Below are 20,200 nucleotides of genomic sequence, written 5' to 3'. Positions count from 1 at the left end.
GGTCGACCCTCAGGAGAGCCAGAGAACAACATCTTTCCAAGCTCGTCTGAACTTTCAAACCTCTCTCTCACTCCTCCAAATCCTGCTGGCATCTAATCAAATCTGTTTCTGGTGTATGTTCCCCCTCAATCCCCTCCCTTACCTCAAATGGCAGCACTGCTGATACTGCATGTGAAAAGGCTGAATGCGTAAACTAAGTGTTTGCATCAAAATCTTGTGTCAAAAATCCATCGCTTTCTGCATCCACCTGACCCAGTCGCACCCAACTGTCCCTGGACTCTGTGCCCTTTTCCTCTGACAAAGTGGAGAGCTTTCTCTCAAACCTAGAATCAGATTCTGCAACCGGTCCAGAGAGCATCAGCCCACGTGTCCTAAAAACCTGCTCCTCGGCTCTTGCCCATGCTCTCTCAGTTCTATTCACCCTCTCATTTGCTCAAGGTCATCTGCAATCTGCTTGGAAATCAGCAAACATGACTGCCCTGCTTTAAAATGGTGCAAAAACAGATCCCTGCAAGTACAGACCAATCAGCCTTCTCCAAATCATCAGCAAGGTTATGGAATCCATCATCGCTTCAGAAATTAAATGCTTCCTCTTCTCAAATGGCCTGATTTCCGATCATCAATTTGGTTTCAGACCAGGTCACTCTACCCTGGATTTGCTGCTTCTGCTCTCCCAACAATGGATGGAGGTCCTCAATGCTGGACATGAAATCAGTCACATCCCAAGACATATCATCTGCTTATGACATGATCTGGCACCCTGCACTGCTCAACAAACTCTCTTCCTATGGTATCCAAGGCCATCTCCACTCATGGCTCACAGATTTCCTCTCCTGTCACAGTCAATGTGTGGCCCTAAATGGAGTTCTTTAATCCCCTCTTCCTGTGCAGGCTGGAGTTCCTCGAGGCAGCGTTATGGGCCCTGTTCTTTTTCTGGTTTTCATCAATGATCTCTCTGACTCTCTGGATAATCCTCTTTATACCCTTGCCAGTGACTCCACCCTCTGCCGTACTGTATGTCATCCCTCAGAACGGCAAGCAGCAGGTTCTTCACTCACTGCAGATCTGGGAAAAATCTCAAACTGGTCCAACACGTGGAACATGTCTTTCAATCCGTACAAATCTCACACTCTCACAATGTCTCTCTGAAAGGAACATTTAGACCCCCCCCCCCATTCACTTTGTAAACAATTCTCTGGAAGAATTCCTTTCTTTCAAGCTTCTGGGTCTCACTATCTGCCATGGTCTTTCCTTGGAAAACCACATTTCCAACCTGGCTTCCAAAGCCAGTCACCAACTGGGAATCTTCCATCATGCAAAGGCCTTCCTTGGCCCACCTGAGCTCCTGACCATGTACAAAGCTTTAGTCTGCAGCCTGATAGAGTACTGCTCTCCCCTCCGGGCTGGTTCTCATTTTCCACCTTTCTTAGCTTCATGCTGTGGAAACCAAGGCATTTCAGATAATTGACATCTCCCGTGATGAGGCTGAGTCTTTGGGCTTTCACTCTCTCACCGCAGGCAGGTCTGTGGTCTTTCTGTCTTCCACTATCTCCACTCCGTTCTCACCCCCTCCTGCTGTGTCTGTGATTTGTCCCCTCCATATTTCTGCAGTGCTCTCAAGGCCAGCCAACAACCCCCTTCTGGTAAAACTACCAAAATCAAGAATCACTGCTCACATTCCCTCTTTCATTTCTCTTTTTTTCCTTCCTTTGGAATAAACTCCCTCACTCTGTTCAATCCCATTCTTCGGTCCAGGCCTTCAAAACAACTGTTCACCACCACCTCTTATCATCCCCCATCCAAATCCTCAATCTTTTCTTCCCCCGTTAATCCACCCCAAACCCACCACCTTCAAGTTCCCTGCTTTCATTCCTGAAAGTCCCTGTAATGTCCATCTTGTTCACCCCATGTTCCCCACCACATCCCTCTCCCTTCCACAGATCTCCTAATGTCTCTGTTCCCCAGTGTTTTGCCAATCCCACTCCCCTCTTGTCTCATGCCCACCTTGCTGTGCATTTTGTGTTTGCTCTCATATGAGCCTCGACAAGGTATACAAAAAATAATACAGTGAGATGTAGCATTTTTTATTTCCAAACGCTGGTGCCACAATTTGTCAGGTCTTGATATTCTTAGGTGGAGTTTATCTTCAACCTTTGTGCAGCTGCCAGCTTGATTTGGTTGTCGAATTTTAGCATATATTTCAAACCCATGTGTGTAGATTCATTCCCAGCACAGAAATATGCATAGAATGATAGATTGATGTCAAATGGGCAAACCTTTGGGTATTTTCATAGATTTCTATAGGATGTTGGTTAAAAGTCAGTCCACTTCTAACTGACTCCGGAAATATACTATCTTTAAGCAAGTAGAGCTTAGTGAATACATCTGGACATTTCCTTCGATTCACATTCCAGTTCTACTGAAATCATATTCCCCATCTCGCTCACTGGTGCCTTTCATGAAAATTGCTGAGAAATCATGATAGCTTTTAAATGATTGACAATTATTTTATACTGAAGAATGATTTTAAGTTTTAGTTGAAACACCAACCTGTTTTGAAAATCTTCACGAGACAGATTGATCATCCCTCAATACAGAGGAAATATATGATTATGTAAAGTAAAATTAAAACAGATACATGATCTTCTTCTTCTTCTTCTTCTTTCGGCTGCTCCCGTTAGGGGTCGCCACAGCGGATCATCCATTATGATCCGCATAGTGATTTGGCACATGTTTTACGCCGGATGCCCTTCCTGACGCGACCCTGGTCGCGTCTTACGACACAGGGATATGGTACACCTCTTTTAACCGGGGTATACACCAGCCCAGTATACTGGTACTCATTTCGCCGACCTCGGAAGGATGACAGGCTGAGTCAACCCCCTGGTGTATTAATTCAGTGGCTCAACGGGGCTTGAACTCAGGACCTCTTGGATCCCAAGCCGCTGCCCTAACCACTGCGCCAACACCAGGCTCCAAAACAGATACATGATCAAGCACATAAAATCATTCCATACTTGTGTACATTTTCCATGACAGATTTATAACAACACATTTATTGAAATATCAAGTTTTGATCAACGACATTTTACTATTGTTTTTCTCACTCTCAAGCCCATTATGCTAATTTTGGAGAAATTGCATCAACAATCCTATCATTTTGTCATTCAGACAACACTCATAATTTATTAATTTTAGCAGACTACATCGGCAATTCTCGAATGAACATCTCATATTCCAGAAGCATCAGCATTCGGTAGGTGCAAATCATCTTTCTCAACTCTCCCAGTCAATATCTGCCAATAAAGTTTTCATTGCTTGCTGATCCAATTTTCTTAAGAGGTGAATGGCAATGCAAGTACAGAGGTGCTGGTCCAGACAGGCCAGACAGGTGTTGCACACTGAAGTTGTCCTGGGTATCAGGCTCAATCTTCTTATTGCTTTGATACCTGGGTGCATGTATTACCTCCAAAGACAGCGGTGTTGTCTCACCGTAATGTTGCATTTCTTGATCAGGAACAGTTTTTTTTCATTTCTTATAAGTAGATGACAATAACTTGGGCATTTATGAAACTCATGGTATTTCTCAAACAAAGAAGAAGCAGCAGCCACAAGCAGTTTCCTTCAGAATTCCAACACCACCTTGTAGAATCGAGTCTCCCATGAGTCTCCTTTCTCCCAGCACATTCTCACGCTCTCGAATGGTGAACAGGTAACCATGCTTGGTTAAACTTGATATGCGACAGTGCATAGGTGGATAAGAGTAGGTGGGGATAATATGTGGAGAATAGTAGCATCCTGTGCAGAGGACTGTTGCAAGAGAGTCTCACACCACATGTAGTATAGCTGGAGGCATATAAGCATGGATTGGCCAAAATGTAGAGAGAGGGAATTCTCGAACACAAGCCACCTCATCTCTTTTTTCCAGAGGAACACACGATGAGGGACCTCATCAGCCTTGTCCACTCTGCATACTCCAATGTCATAATCGCAAGAAATTCATTTGCTGATGCACAGAGAAATTCCATTCAGTAATTCCAGCCAAGTCATTCAAAAATTCCAGCCTTTTTGTCAGCATGAAAGGCCATCAAGTTTCTTCTTTTTTTTCGTTTTTTTTTTTTTTTTTTAAGTTTCAAATGGCGAACCACTGATAAAGGACAGCAAGACCAATGATTGCCTCAGGGCTAACATCTGCCCCATGGTCATTTAACACGTTCATTTTAAATTGCCGATGTACTTTAAACTTCAATGTTGCAAAAAATCATTAACTTCCTTTTCGCCAAGACCCAACTCTCATCCTTTATAAAATCATGTTATTATTTATTTATTTGTTTTTTTTTTCTTCCCTGCTTTAATTTTGACAAATAGCAGGTTCATATTTACTTTTATTAAAAAATAATTTGATATATTTCTGGAATTACTAAAATGCTGACATTAAATTTGTGTGCATGTTATCGTTACAATACACAGCTGGTGTACAAAACATCAGTTTGAATATTTCTGAAGTCAAGCACTAAATATAAATATATATATATATATATATATATATATATATATATATATATATATATATATATGAAAAAAAATTATTGCTAAAATATACCATCATAATCCTAATTGTCAGATAATTTTACCCTTTCCTGCAGTACACCTAATTAATCCCAAGATCCTCCAGTATGTTGACTAAGTTTCCAATGTTTTCTCATCATAAACAATCTCATGAGATCAGTCTCAGGCATTGCACCATCATAATCTTATTTTTCTTTCATCTGTAACTTCATTAGATACTTAAAATCAACAGATATTACTGATCATCATCATTATCAGGTCCCAATATCATAACATTAGCTTCCAGAACGCCTCATCAAAATCATCATTTTGTTATATCGATGTGAGATGCATGAAACTTGTGTGATCATTGTCTTGGTAACAATCTTCTTCATACAAAATGCATGAAAATTAACCATACATTTTCAATAATCAATTTAATACAGACAGTAAAACTACTTCAAGATCTTCAGACCTTCCTTACAATCTTGTCAACAAAACTGGCATTCACTTCCTTCTGCAGAGTCCAGGTAGATTCAATCTATTTCGAGAAACCTTTCACAAGGACTTGAATGCTGGATTTTATTTCTATTTTTTTAGAATCTTGCCCCCCAAATGACAATAAGAACAATTCCAGAAATTCTCGCAACAAATTGTTGTTTACCTTTCAGTGCTATCAATCTCTATCAATTGCTTTTACTTTTACAGTGAAATTGAAATCTGACTCTCAATCTTAGCTCGGATTAGCATAAAATCTATACTCCCGATTTTATTTATTATTTATTTTCATTTCTTGGTCAGTTTGATATTGGTCAGTACCTGATCAGTAAATCTCTTTAATTGGCTTGACCTGCCTCCTACCTCTACATCACATCTCTTATCTCTGCATCATATCTACCAATATGTAATACAACTGAATGAACACCTTATTGGTCAGTCTTGGATAGGCATTGTCCAAAACAAGGTCAAATCTTACTATACATCTCATTCTGACCATGCATCAATTTTATAATAAATTATCAAAACTGAGCAACATCATGGAGACAAAAGTTCATTGTTCTCTTGTGATGTATCCACTGCACATTCTCGTTTTGTTCACTTTGATAGGCACAATATATTCTGGGGCAAGGTCGTAACAGTCCTTGGTTGGTGCTTCAAGCAAAGTGTTTTTTACCTGTAAATGAAATGCTCTCAGAATGTTTGTCAGTACAATACAAAATGTACATGATGCATCATCCATTTGATGAGTATTCATCTCCTTTATTATTAATGGAGGTGTTTAAGGCCCCCTTACCAATCTTCCCATCAAGATTTTGTGTGGTGAGAGCCTTATCCTCCGAAACAGTGCGGCTCTCATTTATATTAATGCGAGTCGTATGGCCTATGGCCATTTCAAACCAGTTTGTTACACTTACTTTTCCAATTTATTTTTGGCACTCCATTCTGTTCCTCTAAAATGTTTCATACAGCTCTGGCACCTCTCACCTGTTTACCAATGGCTGTCTGTATGGCTATCACATCCTCCAAGGCTGAGCCACTCTCAGGAGCCGTTAAAACACTTTGCATGATCACTGGACATCGCCCTGTCGCAACTGCGTGCTTTGCTACACTTTACGCCCTCGCATTTCTTTCCAAACCATGATCCGCTCTTCCCGTGTGGCCATCATACTTAATGCAACTGCGAATGACAACAGAATCACTTTTAAAACATTCGGCATTTGTTCTTAATTTTGCTACCTAAAAACGTCAAAACCTTCTCTCACACCAAAGTGTTCCAAAATTGTGAGCGATCCCAAAAGCATTTTGCAAATGTGTACAGTGTATATTCATTCACTTCCTGGTCTCCATGAAAAAAAACATCTTTCCTTAAACGTCTGATGTCAGCGCATATGTCATTACATCCACATTGTGGTGTTCTTCCTCACCATTCTCATCTGTCGGCAACAAAGGAAGCCTGATGTTAATCGTGGTATCCGAAGTATTTATTCCTAATTCGAATATCAGTGGATGTCACTCTGTTTCATAGTTACCTGTTCACCATTCGAGAGCGTGAGAATGTGCTGGGAGAAAGGAGACTCATGGAAGACTCGATTCTACAAGGTGGTGTTGGAATTCTGAAGGAAACTGCTTGTGGCTGCTGCTTCTTCTTTGTTTCAGAAATACCATGAGTTTCATAATGAATATCGCCACTCAAAGTGGCAAGATGTTGTTTTTCCACTTTCAATAGTACCACTGTAATTGAGTACAGAGCTGAGAAAACAACCGCACTTCCAAATACGATCGCCGAGGTAACTTGTACCGCATGTCAGGCCATGGAGACCCCCCTACAAAGAAGGTGGGAATGGAGACCGGATCTAATCTTACACGATGGAAGTCTACAGGCGGTATCTTATTTCCAATACGATTGTTATGTTAACACAGATTGTGCAAATATTCCAGTTTCATGCAAATAGCGATAAATGACATCTTTTAACCATAAGATTGAGTATTTAAATCCCTGTCATTTTGAACATCCTACCACGGCACCACACACAACACAGGTCAGTGATACCACACAGATCAGTGGACGAATGTTTATTCGTGTGTGCAGACTAGGTGAAATTTTCCTCTTCTAAATTACCAGAGAATTGCCCCTGATTCATATTATTGACGATTTTCGGTCACGGAACTTCACATTTGTTTAACCAGTTCATCATTGGGCATTGACATGACACAGTACACCACAATGCAGTGGAGTATTCTGTATACGATGTCATATTTGCTGAACCGTTTAATTATACAATTATTTTTATATCGTTTTAGGGCACTTTTTGGACCTTTTGCACAGAAGGCCTGGCATACCATCTCATAATACTGTACACACTATGTTTGCTACCTTTACCTTCCCAAAATCATGACAGCATCAATAACTCCACAATCAATCACATGCTATTTCCTGACCCTAATCCATTTAAATGGAAGGCTATGCCCTCACTTGCCTCACTTGTAAACCAACCTGGCATTGAAATAAATAAAAAATCCCAATTTTGTGAACAACCAGTCACGTATGTATTATGTCGACATTTACTTATTTATTTTTCATTGGGCTTTAAACTGGTGTAGCCGCATCATCAATGTCTGCGTTATCATGGTGACCACATAACTTTTGACTTGTGTTTCACTTGCAATTTATTAAATAATACTTAATTTATAAAATGGCATCAGTTGCATGACATTTTTCACAGATAAAAAGAAAAGCCCAAGTAGACCTTCGTGCTCCCTCACAACTGCCGGTACGTGGCTTATAATCCCAAACGGAGGGTCAACTCCACCTCTAAGCTGTCTCCCCTGGGTTCGATTCCTGACCCAGTATTTGACATGCAGGCAATTTGAGTTCATAAGTTCATAGCCACTCTTAGATTAAATGTATGTTCCATTATTTCATTTTATAAACCCATGAATGCTCTGTTCGTATAACATGCTATTTATATTTTAATATTTTAATTCTCAATATGTTGTTGTTGTTCATCTTTCGGCTGCTCCCGTTAGGGGTCGCCACAGCGGATCATCCGTTATGATCTGCAAACTGATTTGGCACAGGTTTTACGCCAGATGCCTTTCCTGACGCAACACTGGTCGCCTCTTACGACACAGGGATAAGGTTTGGGTTTCGCCATGATTCCGGGCTGCCCTACACCCTCTCACAGCACGGCCCATTGCAGAGCCCCCGTCCTCAAGCGATATTCCAACCCAAGCCTCCGAATAGCCGGATTACAGGCGCACGCCACTACGCCCGGTATGTTAATTCTCAATATGTTAACCTTTAAAATTATATTTAATATTTTATCCAGCCTTATCACCCTTGCACACAGAACATTCTCTTGCATCATGAGGTATTTTAACTCGTTAATCTGTAACGACATTAATCTGTGGTGCACAATAAACGCCATGTTCAATTATTTAATTTATTTTTTATTATTTCTCAGATTATACATAAATGGACATTTCAATTTAATTCTGGTCAATGCGCATGGCATGTGTCAAATGTAGATTTCAATAACTTCTAATTGTCTCACTCGAAGGATATTGGTTCACGAAAAAATATTTTCACGAAAATATTAAGTGACCACTATATTCGTTATTGTTGTGTGTCTGTCTGTCTGTCTGTCTGTCTGTCTGTCTGTCTGTCTGTCTGTCTGTCTATCTGTCTGTCCTGAGCATAGCACCGTGGGTTTTGATCTGATCCTGATAAGATTTTGGTGGGAGGTTTATATCATGATCTAGTTGTGTTTTCCTGAGAATAGGCGTGGTGCGCCCATTATGGGTGGAGCCACGCCCAAAAAACATGTGTTTTTTAGGGGTAGCCAATTTCAATTTGTATCTTCTCCGAGGGGGTTTGTCGAATCTGACAGGGGTTTCGGTATTTGGTGAGCTCAATGGCACCTGCATAGCCCCACGGAACTCGATTTTTCATTTTCGTCCCAAAGTCAAGGTCACAAGGTCACGCACTGAGAAAATTGCGAATTTTGACGGAAAAATTATCTTCTCCGAGAGGTGTGTCGAATCTGGCTGGTGTTTCAGTATTTCGTTAGCCCAATGGCACCTGCATAGCCCCACGGAGTTCGATTTTTCATTTTCCTCCCAAGATCAAGGTCACAAGGTCACGAACTTAGAAAATTGCGAATTGTGTTTTTAGGGGGTAGCCAATTTCAATTTGCATCTTCTCCTCGGGGGTTTGTCGAATCTGGCAGGGGTTTTGGTATTTGCTCAGCCCAATGGCACCTGCATAGCCCCACGGAGCTCGATTTTTCATTTTCGTCCCAAGGTCAAGGTCACAAGGTCACAAACTTAGAAATTTTCGAATTTTGACATAAAAATCATATGACCACCCAAACTTTGAAAGGAAGGATGACAATATTTTTTATGCATAATCTTGAGGTCATTTCCCACCTAACCTCTTGAAACCATTTTGCTCTATCTCGAACACCTTAGCCATGGCGCCCCCTTCAAGTTTGTTTTTACGCTGATTTCATCAAAGTATGGATAATCTGAGGAGTGTGAAATGCCATATAGCCTATATGACGTTATATTGTTCCTGGAATTTTCCAGAGGAAGTTTTGCACCAAAGGTCATAATCCTTGACCTTTGACCTTTAAAGTTCACAAAGGTCAAATTTTCAAAGTTGTGGGAATCAAACCGGGTTTTCGACCTTCTTCGACGAACTAACTCCATTATGCTATAGCACGTATCCTGTTTCCGTATTTTAATGTCCACAACATTATTTTGTGACCTTTAAAGGTTATGCAAAGGTCAAGTTTTTGAAGTTGTTGAACGAAACCGGGTTTTCGACATTTTGCAGATAATAACCTGTCACTCGTACCACATCATGTTGATCATTTTTTAAAACTTGGTCAAACATTATCACATTGTCTCATCCTTGACTTCTGAAACAATCTACATCGTCAAATACTGCTCGTGAATCATCGTCGTCTTCAGACTTGTATAATTTTAAATCCAAATGTCTTTTACCTTTCCTCTTAAAGTAATGGCAATACTATTGTATTTCCAGTCATTAAAAAGCTTCTCAGAAACTTTCCAAATTATTTCGAGGATTTTTACCTATTTTTCTGCCTGCAACCCCCATTGCACCATGGCTCCCGCCACCAAACACACAGGCGCACAGTACAAGCTCGTGATTAAATACTCGCACTGCCTGCAAGGATTTGCATAGATTCACATTTACCAGAACTGAGAAGATATAACCAGCCAACACCACCCTCATATCCACATTAATACAAGAATAATAATAATAATAATAATAATAATAATAATAACAAGCCGGTAGGTGACAAGGCTGCTCGCTCTCGATTGAAAGCTGGCAGATGTGACTTGCCGATATTCATGTACATGCTAGCAATCAATTTAGCACAATAAAATATGATTATCACAGCCCTCTTAGTTTGCGCCCAGAAACCCGCCTTCTCAAATTTCAGGCATGTTTCCAAAGAGACTCGAACAAATGGCAACCCTGGTAATTCCATTCATCTATTCGCTAAAGATTTTATTTTTTTATATGATGCTGTAAGACATTCTTCTTGGGCACAAAAAAACAGGTCCCTCGGTGGTCCAGTTTCGGAGGTATTGATTTTGTTGTACAGTCCACAATAAGTGTACGATGTACGATAAAGTATTTTAGCTGTTGCTAAGCAACGGAGGTGTACATAGCAATCATTCATTTTTGTGTACATGCTAGCCACATTGTACACATTTCTCCCAAGTTTTATCAAAATCAGACTCTTTCTCTTAGAGATATTCGCAATTAACCGTTTCTGAAATGTTCGACATGTTCTCGCCTAAAACCTATCTCCTCCTACAAATATTTTTTGTTAGGGCTGCAAATTGGCATGAAGGGAGCTCGCGAGATTGCGCACAGAACTCTAAGCTTCGATTTTTAGATTTTTATTTTTTTCGATTTTTTCACCACTTTAAAGGACCGTTGCTCGACGTTTATTAGGACCCGGGGTCCCATATTCGAAAGCACACGATTCCCAGAAATATTGGTCCTACCTCCCAAATTTCAATGGAATCAGTTGAGTGGTTTAGCCTCTCGGCTTGACCAAAGTTTTGCGGACAGACAGACAGATAGAAATGTCCAGAATAAGTGTACGATGTACGATAAAGTATTTTAGCTGTTGCTAAGCAACGGAGGTGTGCATAGCAATCATTCATTTTTGTGTACATGCTGGCCACATTGTACACATTTCACCCAAGTTTTATCAAAATCAGTCTTTCTCTTCAAGATATTCGCAATTAACCGTTTCTGAAATGTTCGACATGTACTCGCCCAAAACCTATCTCCTCCTACAAATATTTATTGTTAGGGCTGCAAATTGGCATGAAGGGAGTTAGATAGATTGCGCACAGAACTCTAAGCTTCGATTTTTCGATTTTTATATTGTTTTTTCGATTTTTTTTACCACTTTAAAGGACCGTTGCTCGACGTTTATTAGGACCCGGGGTCCCATATTCGAAAGCACACGATTCCCAGAAATATTGGTCCTACCTCCCAAATTTCATTGGAATCAGTTGAGTGGTTTTAGCCCCTCGGCTTGAACAAAGTTTTGCGGAAAGGCAGACAGATGGAAATGTCCAGAATAAGGGTGCTCTAAGAGCAGCCAATAATAATAAACTTCTTTTACCCTTTGGCAAATGCCATGCTGAAAAATTATCATCCCATCTTGATCTCGTCAGCACTCGAAGTCAGATATGGTCAACCAATATTTCCAGCTCCAACATTTTATGTCATTGAATCTTATTTTATTTCTTTATTTATTATATATTTTATACATGCTCTTGCAGGCCAAACAGTTATCATGCAAGTCAGCCTATATTCAGACACATCTTGAATTCATATAAATTCCACCACCTGCAGGGCATTCCCCTGCTCCTCTTCTCACACACATTTACTCCAGTGGAATTTGCTGCAGTGAAAACTTTCACACTGTCTTTACATTTTATGATGTTATTCAATTTTATAACATTATACTCATCAAACCCAACCATTCCTCCACCGTAATTAGCATGACAATCCCACACCGAATCAAAGTTGGCACATAACCCTGCCAATTTGGATTACTCGTCCCGATCCTTGCCTTGCCAATTCCACATCAAAAATGCCTTCCAACTTATCTCCTCGATCCCACTCCCTTTGACCCAATTCTCTTTTTATATCCGCAATCTTACTTTTCTCCAAAGGTACCCTCTTCTGGGAACCCTTTTCTATTTCTCTCCATTCTCTTGGAGCACTTATCTTCATCATATACTGATTCTGCCCCATAATTTTCAAACATACCTAATTGGTGTACCTTTCTTAAATAACATATTTTTTGGTTACCTTTCCAAGGTAAGGTGGTTTCCCATCTTCACAAAGTCAGTGAGAGGCAAAAAAATTCAAAATCAAACAAAACCCCACTTAGTACACTTTGCAATGCAAATACAACTTGTACAGATACAGACAGGATACAAATAATCAAACAAGAGCTCTGAGACAAAACAATACAGTTTCCTCTAATTTCCAACCTCAATCCCAAGCTGGAAACACAACTCCAACTCAAAAACAACAATATTACCTCAACTTCCAACCTCTGTGAGACAATGCCTCATCCTCATCCTCTGTAAAGGCCCTGTCACAACTCGACGATTTAGCCAGCGTATGTCGACGTATGAAAAATTTGTCTTAAACGCTGGCACATGTCGAATACTTTATGGGTAAGTTTTGTATACGTTAAGAACACGCTGGCATACGTCGTAGTATGCTGGCATACCTCGTAGTACGCCGAGCTCGTCGACAAATTTTAACATGCTGAAAATTTTTCGATGTACAGTATGCCAGCGTATGACTCACACGATCTGCATACGCTGGCCATAAGTTGTAGGCATGTTATGCGATCGTTGACACACGTGGACACACGTTACTGGTAAGTTACTCATAAGTCGAAACACGTTGAGGTAATGTTTAGCGTACCCAAAACTTATTTCTAACCTATGAGTAACCTGCTTTTAACCTATGAGTAACGTGCTTTGAACCTATGTGTAATGTATCCCCAACGCATATTGACGTATGTAGACGTATTTGACATCTTCTGGATGACCACAGAACTTACTGAACGTGTTTGTAACTTACAGCTACTGTATAATGGCATATTGGCAGCGTTTAGGGGAATTGGTATATAAAAATGGGGTTAACAGGAGGAACCCATCAGTGTTCCAGACTCTATGTGTTGTTGTTTTTTTCTTCTTCTTCGGCCTGGCGCTGATGTTGACACTTCGATTTCTAGGGTGGTTTTGATTTAAATCGTTGAGCGGCAGCCTATTAATTATATTATATTATAAAGCCACTATAAATCGAAGTGTCAACATCACCGTCATGCCGAATAAAAAAAAAAACATTACCTCGACATGTTTCGACTAATGAGTAACTTACCAGTAACGTGTGTCGATGTGTGTCAACGATCGCATAACATGCCAACAACTTATGGCCAGCGTATGCGGAACATGTGAGTCATACACTGGCATACGTCGAAAAATTTTCAACATGCTGAAAATTTATCGACGTACTCGGTGTACTACGACGTATGCCAGCGTGCTTCAGCATGCTCTTAACGTATACAAAACTTAGCCATAATGTAATCGACGTGTGCCAGCGTTTTAGACAAATTTTTCATATGTCGGCCTACGCTGGCTAAAACGTCACGGTGTGACAGCAGCTTGAATCGTCGAGCGGCAGCCTTTTAATAGGCTACGCCACGTGACCGTCGGCGATACGCTGCCGCGCTATGCATACGTAAGACTATCGTTGGTCATATGTTGTGAACGCCGACAACACGCTAAGCATTCGTTGGTGTAAGTTATATATAAGTTATCGAAACGTTCTGTGTACATTACAAATACATTATGCATACGTCCAACTCGTTATGAATACGCCAAAAAATTAATAAAAACATCAATAGTTCAGCGTACGCCAACGTTTTACATACATTTTGATACCTTGCCATACGCTGGCTAAAACGTCAAGGTGTGACAGGGCCTTCAGACAACACCCTATTCACACCTCTTTTAGACAACACCCGATTCACACCTCTGTTAGACACACAATATTCTTACCTGTGTTAAACAATATTTTATTCAAACATACACCGAAGCAGTGCCATTGGAGCCAATATAAAATATTAAAAGGAACCTTTTCACCTGATCAGGACTCAGGACTCCAACCCTTTTAAACAATACCAATATTCTCCAGAACAAACATAAACTACTGAACATAAATAAGTCAAATCTATAAATGCTCCAATTCTTGTTTGAAGCATGTTAACCTTTCCAAACAAAGAAGGAGGTGCACAGCGAGCTGACAGCACACTCGCCCACAAACATAAATGTCTCTCACCTTTACCTGATCTTTGAGCTCGTGCTTACCATCAGCCCACTCTGCAACCACGCTCTTCCAGGTTTTTAATGCTCCTGCTTCTGGCTCGAAATTGTAGAATAAATTCTTGTCATCCTGTACATTTGAACAATTATTCAACAGACAAACAAATACATACAAACAAATACATATGCACATATGGAGTGAACAGAACAGAGTCTTGCTCCAGATCTCTGAAATACATGAGAGAGTAAAGATATTTATATAAAATACAGTGAGACATAGCATTTTTTATTTCCAACGCTGGCATGACAGTTTGTCAGGTCTTTATATTCTCAGGTGAAGTTCATCTTCAACCTTCATTCAGTTGCCAGCTTGATTTGGTTATAGAATTGTAACCGGTGAAGCCGGTGTTATGGCTAAATATCATAAATAAAACTGTGGAGTGAGACCCAGGTTGTTTTGCTGTTCGAACATTTCAGGAGGTGACATCAAATTTGTCATCAATCTTGTCATCAAATTTGAAATCAAATTTTTGGTATGCGACCTCGGTTGCAAAGCAATACATGAAAATCCGCCATTTTTTACTTGGCAAATGGAATTCATTGAAAAAGCTTGTTGACATTTATGGCGGTAGGGAAAAAAAAAGTAAATAGAAATAGAGAACAGCATTATTGTTATACACCGCTGAGAAAATATGGCTATTTAATTACTTATAAAAGATGAGAATCTAAACAAAATCAAGGAACATTAAAAATATGCATGTCGGTTCAGGCAAACATCATGTGCATGTAAATTTATTTTATTATTCATTTTACTTCCTTTCAGCTCAGTAAATGAGCTTGTGCAATGCATATCCATGGCGATGAAGTTCACAGCAGTTTTGATAAACGTTTTTTTTTTGACGTAAGAATATTGCATCGTTCGTCATCTGATAAAAAAATAAATAAAGTTTGGGTTGGTTGCATAAGCTATACGTGTTCTTGTGGAAACCAAAATAAAAAAAAATAATTGAAGAACGAATCCTCATTGATAGCTGCAAAATGTTGAAGGTAATATAGCTGTGAATAGTTTTTCCCGCCGATTCTTTGTTTAAGTTCATACAAGTATAGTGTGGACACTTGGCTCGGCTTGGCTTGGACCCTTCCATGATCACCTAATGATCTTAAACTGTCTTGGACTTTCAGGATTCTTTGATGTCCATTAACACATAATGATCTTTAATTGTCTCGGACTTTCAGGATTATTTGATGTCCATTAACACGTAATGATCTTTAATTGTCTCGGACTTTCAGGATTATTTGATGTCCAATAACACGTAATGATCTTGAACTATCTCGAAGTTTCAGGATTCTTTGATGGTCCCATGTTGGTCTTCGGTTCAGTAATCATTACTTGATTTTTTGCTAAGAAGGAGGAATAACAGGAGAAGCCGGTCTGATGGCAAAATATCAAAGATAAAACTGTGGAGTGAGACCCAGGTTGTAATGCTGGTCGATCATTTCAGGAGGTGACCTCAAATTTGTCATCAAACTTGTCGTCAAATTTGAAATCAAATTTTTTGGTATCCGACCGGTTGCGAAGCAACACATGAAAATCCGCCATTTTGTTACTTGGCAAAATGGAATTCATTGAAAAAGCTTGTTGACATTTATGTTGGTCAGGCAAAACTAAAATTGCAGTCGATGTAAATATTGCTCATCAGATGTTTTAACAATATCAAATGAGTGCGGGCAGTTTTCCACATAAATAGAGCTTTTTTGAGCATTTTTCTCAAAAATTTCTCACGAGCAACGCCCGAGCAATGGCAAACAAATCGATCATTTTTTCAATTCTCAGTCATTTCTCTGCCAGTAAAAAGTCTGAGCTAATCGACACTTATTCGATTATATTGCAGGAGTTTCGATGCAGAGTGAGTATCAGGCACTTCAATTCTTTTTCGTTTATTGATTTCTGCATTTGCCGTCAGATGTCTCCAACTTTTGTGGTTAGTTCCCTCCAAACTTTTGATGGTGCTGGTGGTCGCTAGGGCGAGGATAATAATGGCTAAGATCACCTTCTTACAAAAATCAGCTTTCTTTTCACCATTAAGGCATAAATATAGAAGTTAACTGATCTGCCGCAAGTGTGGTTACATGTACGTATCTTCCATTGTCACCGTCAGTCATTATTTTGTGCTCTAACTTTCAATCACAATCGCTTGAGATAATATGATGATATTTGGGCCTAATTTGAATTGCACAGGTGATGGTTCCTCTCCTCCCACTCATATTTATTTGCGAAGAGATGTATCACCTTCACCAAAGAGTATAAATAATGAAGAGTGCTCCAAACATCTCCATCATGATGTGTTTTTCATGCAAATTCTTCGCAAAGCCTTTCCTGAAATTGAGGCGTCTAATGAAAGTGAGGAAGAAACTGTTGCCTCATCATATATGGACAGTCGTTCCTTACAATAAAGCCCAGAAATATTCCCATTCATACTATGGACAGGCGATCCGAACATTACGAAATGTGCCCATTCATACTATGGGCAGACAGTCCGCACATTATAAAATGCGTCCATTCATACAATGGGCAGAGAGTCCGAACATTATGAAATGTGCCTACTCATACTATGGACAGACAGTCCGTACATTACGAAATGGATCCATTCATACTATGGACAGTCGGTCTGCACATTATGAAATGTGCCTATTCATACTATGGGCAGACAGTCCGTACATTACGAAATGCGTCCATTCATATTGTAAGGACATTGTAAGGAACAACTGTTAGAACTTGGGTCATATTAGTCCATATATTCTGAAATATGCCCATTCATACTATGGACAGATGGTCCGTACATTATGAAATGTACCCATTTATACTATCCACAGATGGTTCATACATTACAAAATGTGCCCATTCATACAATGCACAGATGGTCCGGACAACTAAATATTGTTTTTTTCACACTATGGACAAAGTATTGTTGCATGTAATGTTTTTATGATTATTGTAAATTCCAGTAATTTGTACGTAATTGATACGAATTATGAAGCGAGTTTTCGCGACCATCCCAAATGCTTTTAGATGCCCTAGATTTCTGTGCAACATTCCATCGGCCTGTCCCTTTTCAGGGCCACCTACAATATTTTCTTGAATCAAGCATAGCATCTTCCAAATGCCGGGTTCTTTAGAAACGGAGGTCGGGTGTCACGTTTGTTTGACCAGGAACTGTTCCCATTTCGCTGGTCATAATTGTCTTCTTGTTCTTGGGATCGACTTTGAAAAAAACCTACAGCTCCGTCATTTCTGGTTCGAGTTGGATCGAGATGAAACTTGACAGGGATATTTTTCGAACAATTCCACATCAATTGTCGGTATCCGATTTTCGATAGGTTGAAGGTATCCAATGTTTGGTAGCGATGACATCACAAATCTGATTTTTGGTGATTTGGCAGCTTTTTAATCACATGATTTTTGATAGCGATGACATTCCGAATCTGAAATTTTTTTTCTCTGATCTTAAGTAGACTTAAATCAAATTATACCAAGTTTGGTGAACTTGACCTTTATGGTCATGGTGAGGGCCTTGCCAAAGTTTCAATTTATTGAAGTTCAAAACTTGAATTCCTTAAGTTTGTGGAGATTTTTCGACCGGCCGAAACTTTTCTCATCTGTGATAATTTGCAGTCTTTGCCGTCCACTGCAGCTTTCCCAGTGTTGTGGTCATATTAGCATGACATTGGATGAGAAACACAAATCCAATCAAGAAATGTTGGAGAATTTTCAGTGATACAAAATCCAATGTTGAGAGACAAGGTTGATATGATTATTGTGAAAAATATGAGTGAAACTTAAATTGGGGATGGGCAATCAAAAAAGTATTAAGCTCTCATGATGTCATCAATACTGAAGAGCAAACAGGAAATAACAATGAGCTGTTTAATTACATGAACCAATAATCACAAAGTTGAAAATAAGAAAGGTCTATTCCAAAGCAGTTGATTACATATGGTCTGCTGACTTAATTTAACTTAATAATGAGCACTCCGGTGTGCACGCACGACCTTCGATGTGGGTCGGACGTCGCCGTGCGACCGCGCATGCGGCGAGGTGACCCCGCGGATGTGTTTGGGATGTGGAGGTCGACACCTGCGCCGTGCGTGCTGGTATAAAGGCAACGTGTGTTTGAATTGTCACAAGGTGGGTCATCTGAAGCGTGAGTGCCGTGGGGCACCGGCCACCGTTAAGGTCATGGACGGCGATGTGCGAGGCGACTTGAGGTGGAACCGGCGGCTGTTGATGGGCCCGTTTTCAATTGGCCCGGCGGCGGCGCGCCCGATGACGGTGGAAGTCGAAGTGAACAAAACGCCGATCACGTTCCAGGTCGATACGGGAGCGGCTGTGTCGCTCATCGGCAAACAGACCGCGCGTAGACTCAACGGCTTGAAGCTTATCAGGTCAAACCTCACGCTGTTTACGTACACCCGCGAGAAGATAATGCCAGTCGGGATGGCAGACGTGTCTGTGCGATACCAAGTCCAGGTCGCCATGCTTCGGGTGTATGTCGTGCGGGAGAGGGACCGTCTCTCCTCGGCCGAGATTGGCTAGCCTGCATCAGGCTAGACTGGGCCGCAGTTCACCTTGTGCAACCCATGCCGAGCTGATGGGAGGATCAGGTGGAGAAGATTCTTCAAAGACATCGAGGGTTGTTTAGCGACGACCTTGGGAAACTCAAGGGCATGGAGGCAAAACTCTTCTTGAAGGAGGGGGTGGTTCCTCGATTTTATAAACCGTGTCCGGTGCCGTATGCCCTGCGGGACAAGGTCAAGGGTGAACTGGATAGGCTGGAGGCCTGTGGAGTGATCGAACGGGTGTCGTGCTCAGATTGGGCCACCCCGGTTGTCACGGTGCTGAAACAGAAAGGAGACGTCCGATTGTGCGGGGACTTCAAATCCACGGTTAACCCGGGGCTCAGCGTGGAGCAATATCCACCGCCGTCAATCGATGAAATATATGCGCGATTGGCAGGGAGCCAATACTTCACGAAGCTAGACCTGCGTGATGCATATTTTCACCTGCCGATGGATCCCGGGAGTAGCGAGCTTTTGACAATCAACACGTGTCAAGGACTCTATCGATATACCTGGCTCTGTTTTGGGATTGCTTCGGCCCCAGCTTTGTGGCAGAAAGCCATGGATCAGGTTTGCATTGGCCTGCCCGCTCAGACCTACCTGGACGATGTGCTCATTGCGGGGAAAACGGCGGCGAGCATCTTGCAAACATTGCCCAAGTGCTGACAAAGCTAGAAGCGTGTGGCCTGCGCTTGAACAGGGACAAGTGCGTGTTCTTGAAGCAGCGCTTGGAATACCTCGGGCACATCATCACGCCGGAGGGGCTGTTGAAAGGTCCTCGGAAGGTGGAGGCGATTCAGCACATGCGACCGCCTCGCGACAAGACGCAGCTGCGCTCGTTCATTGGTATGGCCCAGTATTACCAAAGGTTCGTGCACGGGCTCAGCTCACAACTTGCGCCGTTAACACGGTTGCTCAGGAAGGACGAGAGCTGGGCTTGGGGGCCTGCACACCAGGCGTCATTCGACCGCATCAAGCGGCTGCTCACAGAGGATATGATCCTCATGCACTACGAGCCTGCGCATCCGCTCCTATTGGCATGCGACAGCTCTGCATATGTCATCGGGGCAGTGCTCTCCTACAGGATGGACGATGGTTCTGAGCGGCCTGTTTGTTTTGCATCCCGGAC

The 20,200-nt window shown here is 41.2% G+C and overlaps 1 long non-coding RNA gene across 1 annotated transcript; it reads right to left on the bottom strand.

Moving 5' to 3' along the window:
* Positions 1 to 4,611: 4,611 nt before the first annotated feature.
* Positions 4,612 to 14,582, bottom strand: LOC147035750 (uncharacterized). Its single transcript, XR_015049543.1, has 4 exons — positions 14,471 to 14,582; positions 6,579 to 6,872; positions 6,034 to 6,482; positions 4,612 to 5,722 (listed from the first exon to the last, which is right to left on the bottom strand). It is a non-coding gene; the product is annotated as an uncharacterized LOC147035750 (long non-coding RNA).
* Positions 14,583 to 20,200: the final 5,618 nt, after the last annotated feature.

This window comes from Eptatretus burgeri, chromosome 1 (assembly GCF_056783735.1).
Source record: "Eptatretus burgeri isolate ZD-2024b chromosome 1, Ebu_testis_v1, whole genome shotgun sequence".
In the NCBI taxonomy this organism is placed as follows: Eukaryota; Metazoa; Chordata; class Myxini; order Myxiniformes; family Myxinidae; genus Eptatretus; species Eptatretus burgeri.
The sequence above is the reverse complement of the archived record's forward strand: the minus strand, read 5'-3'. Positions and strand labels throughout refer to the sequence as shown.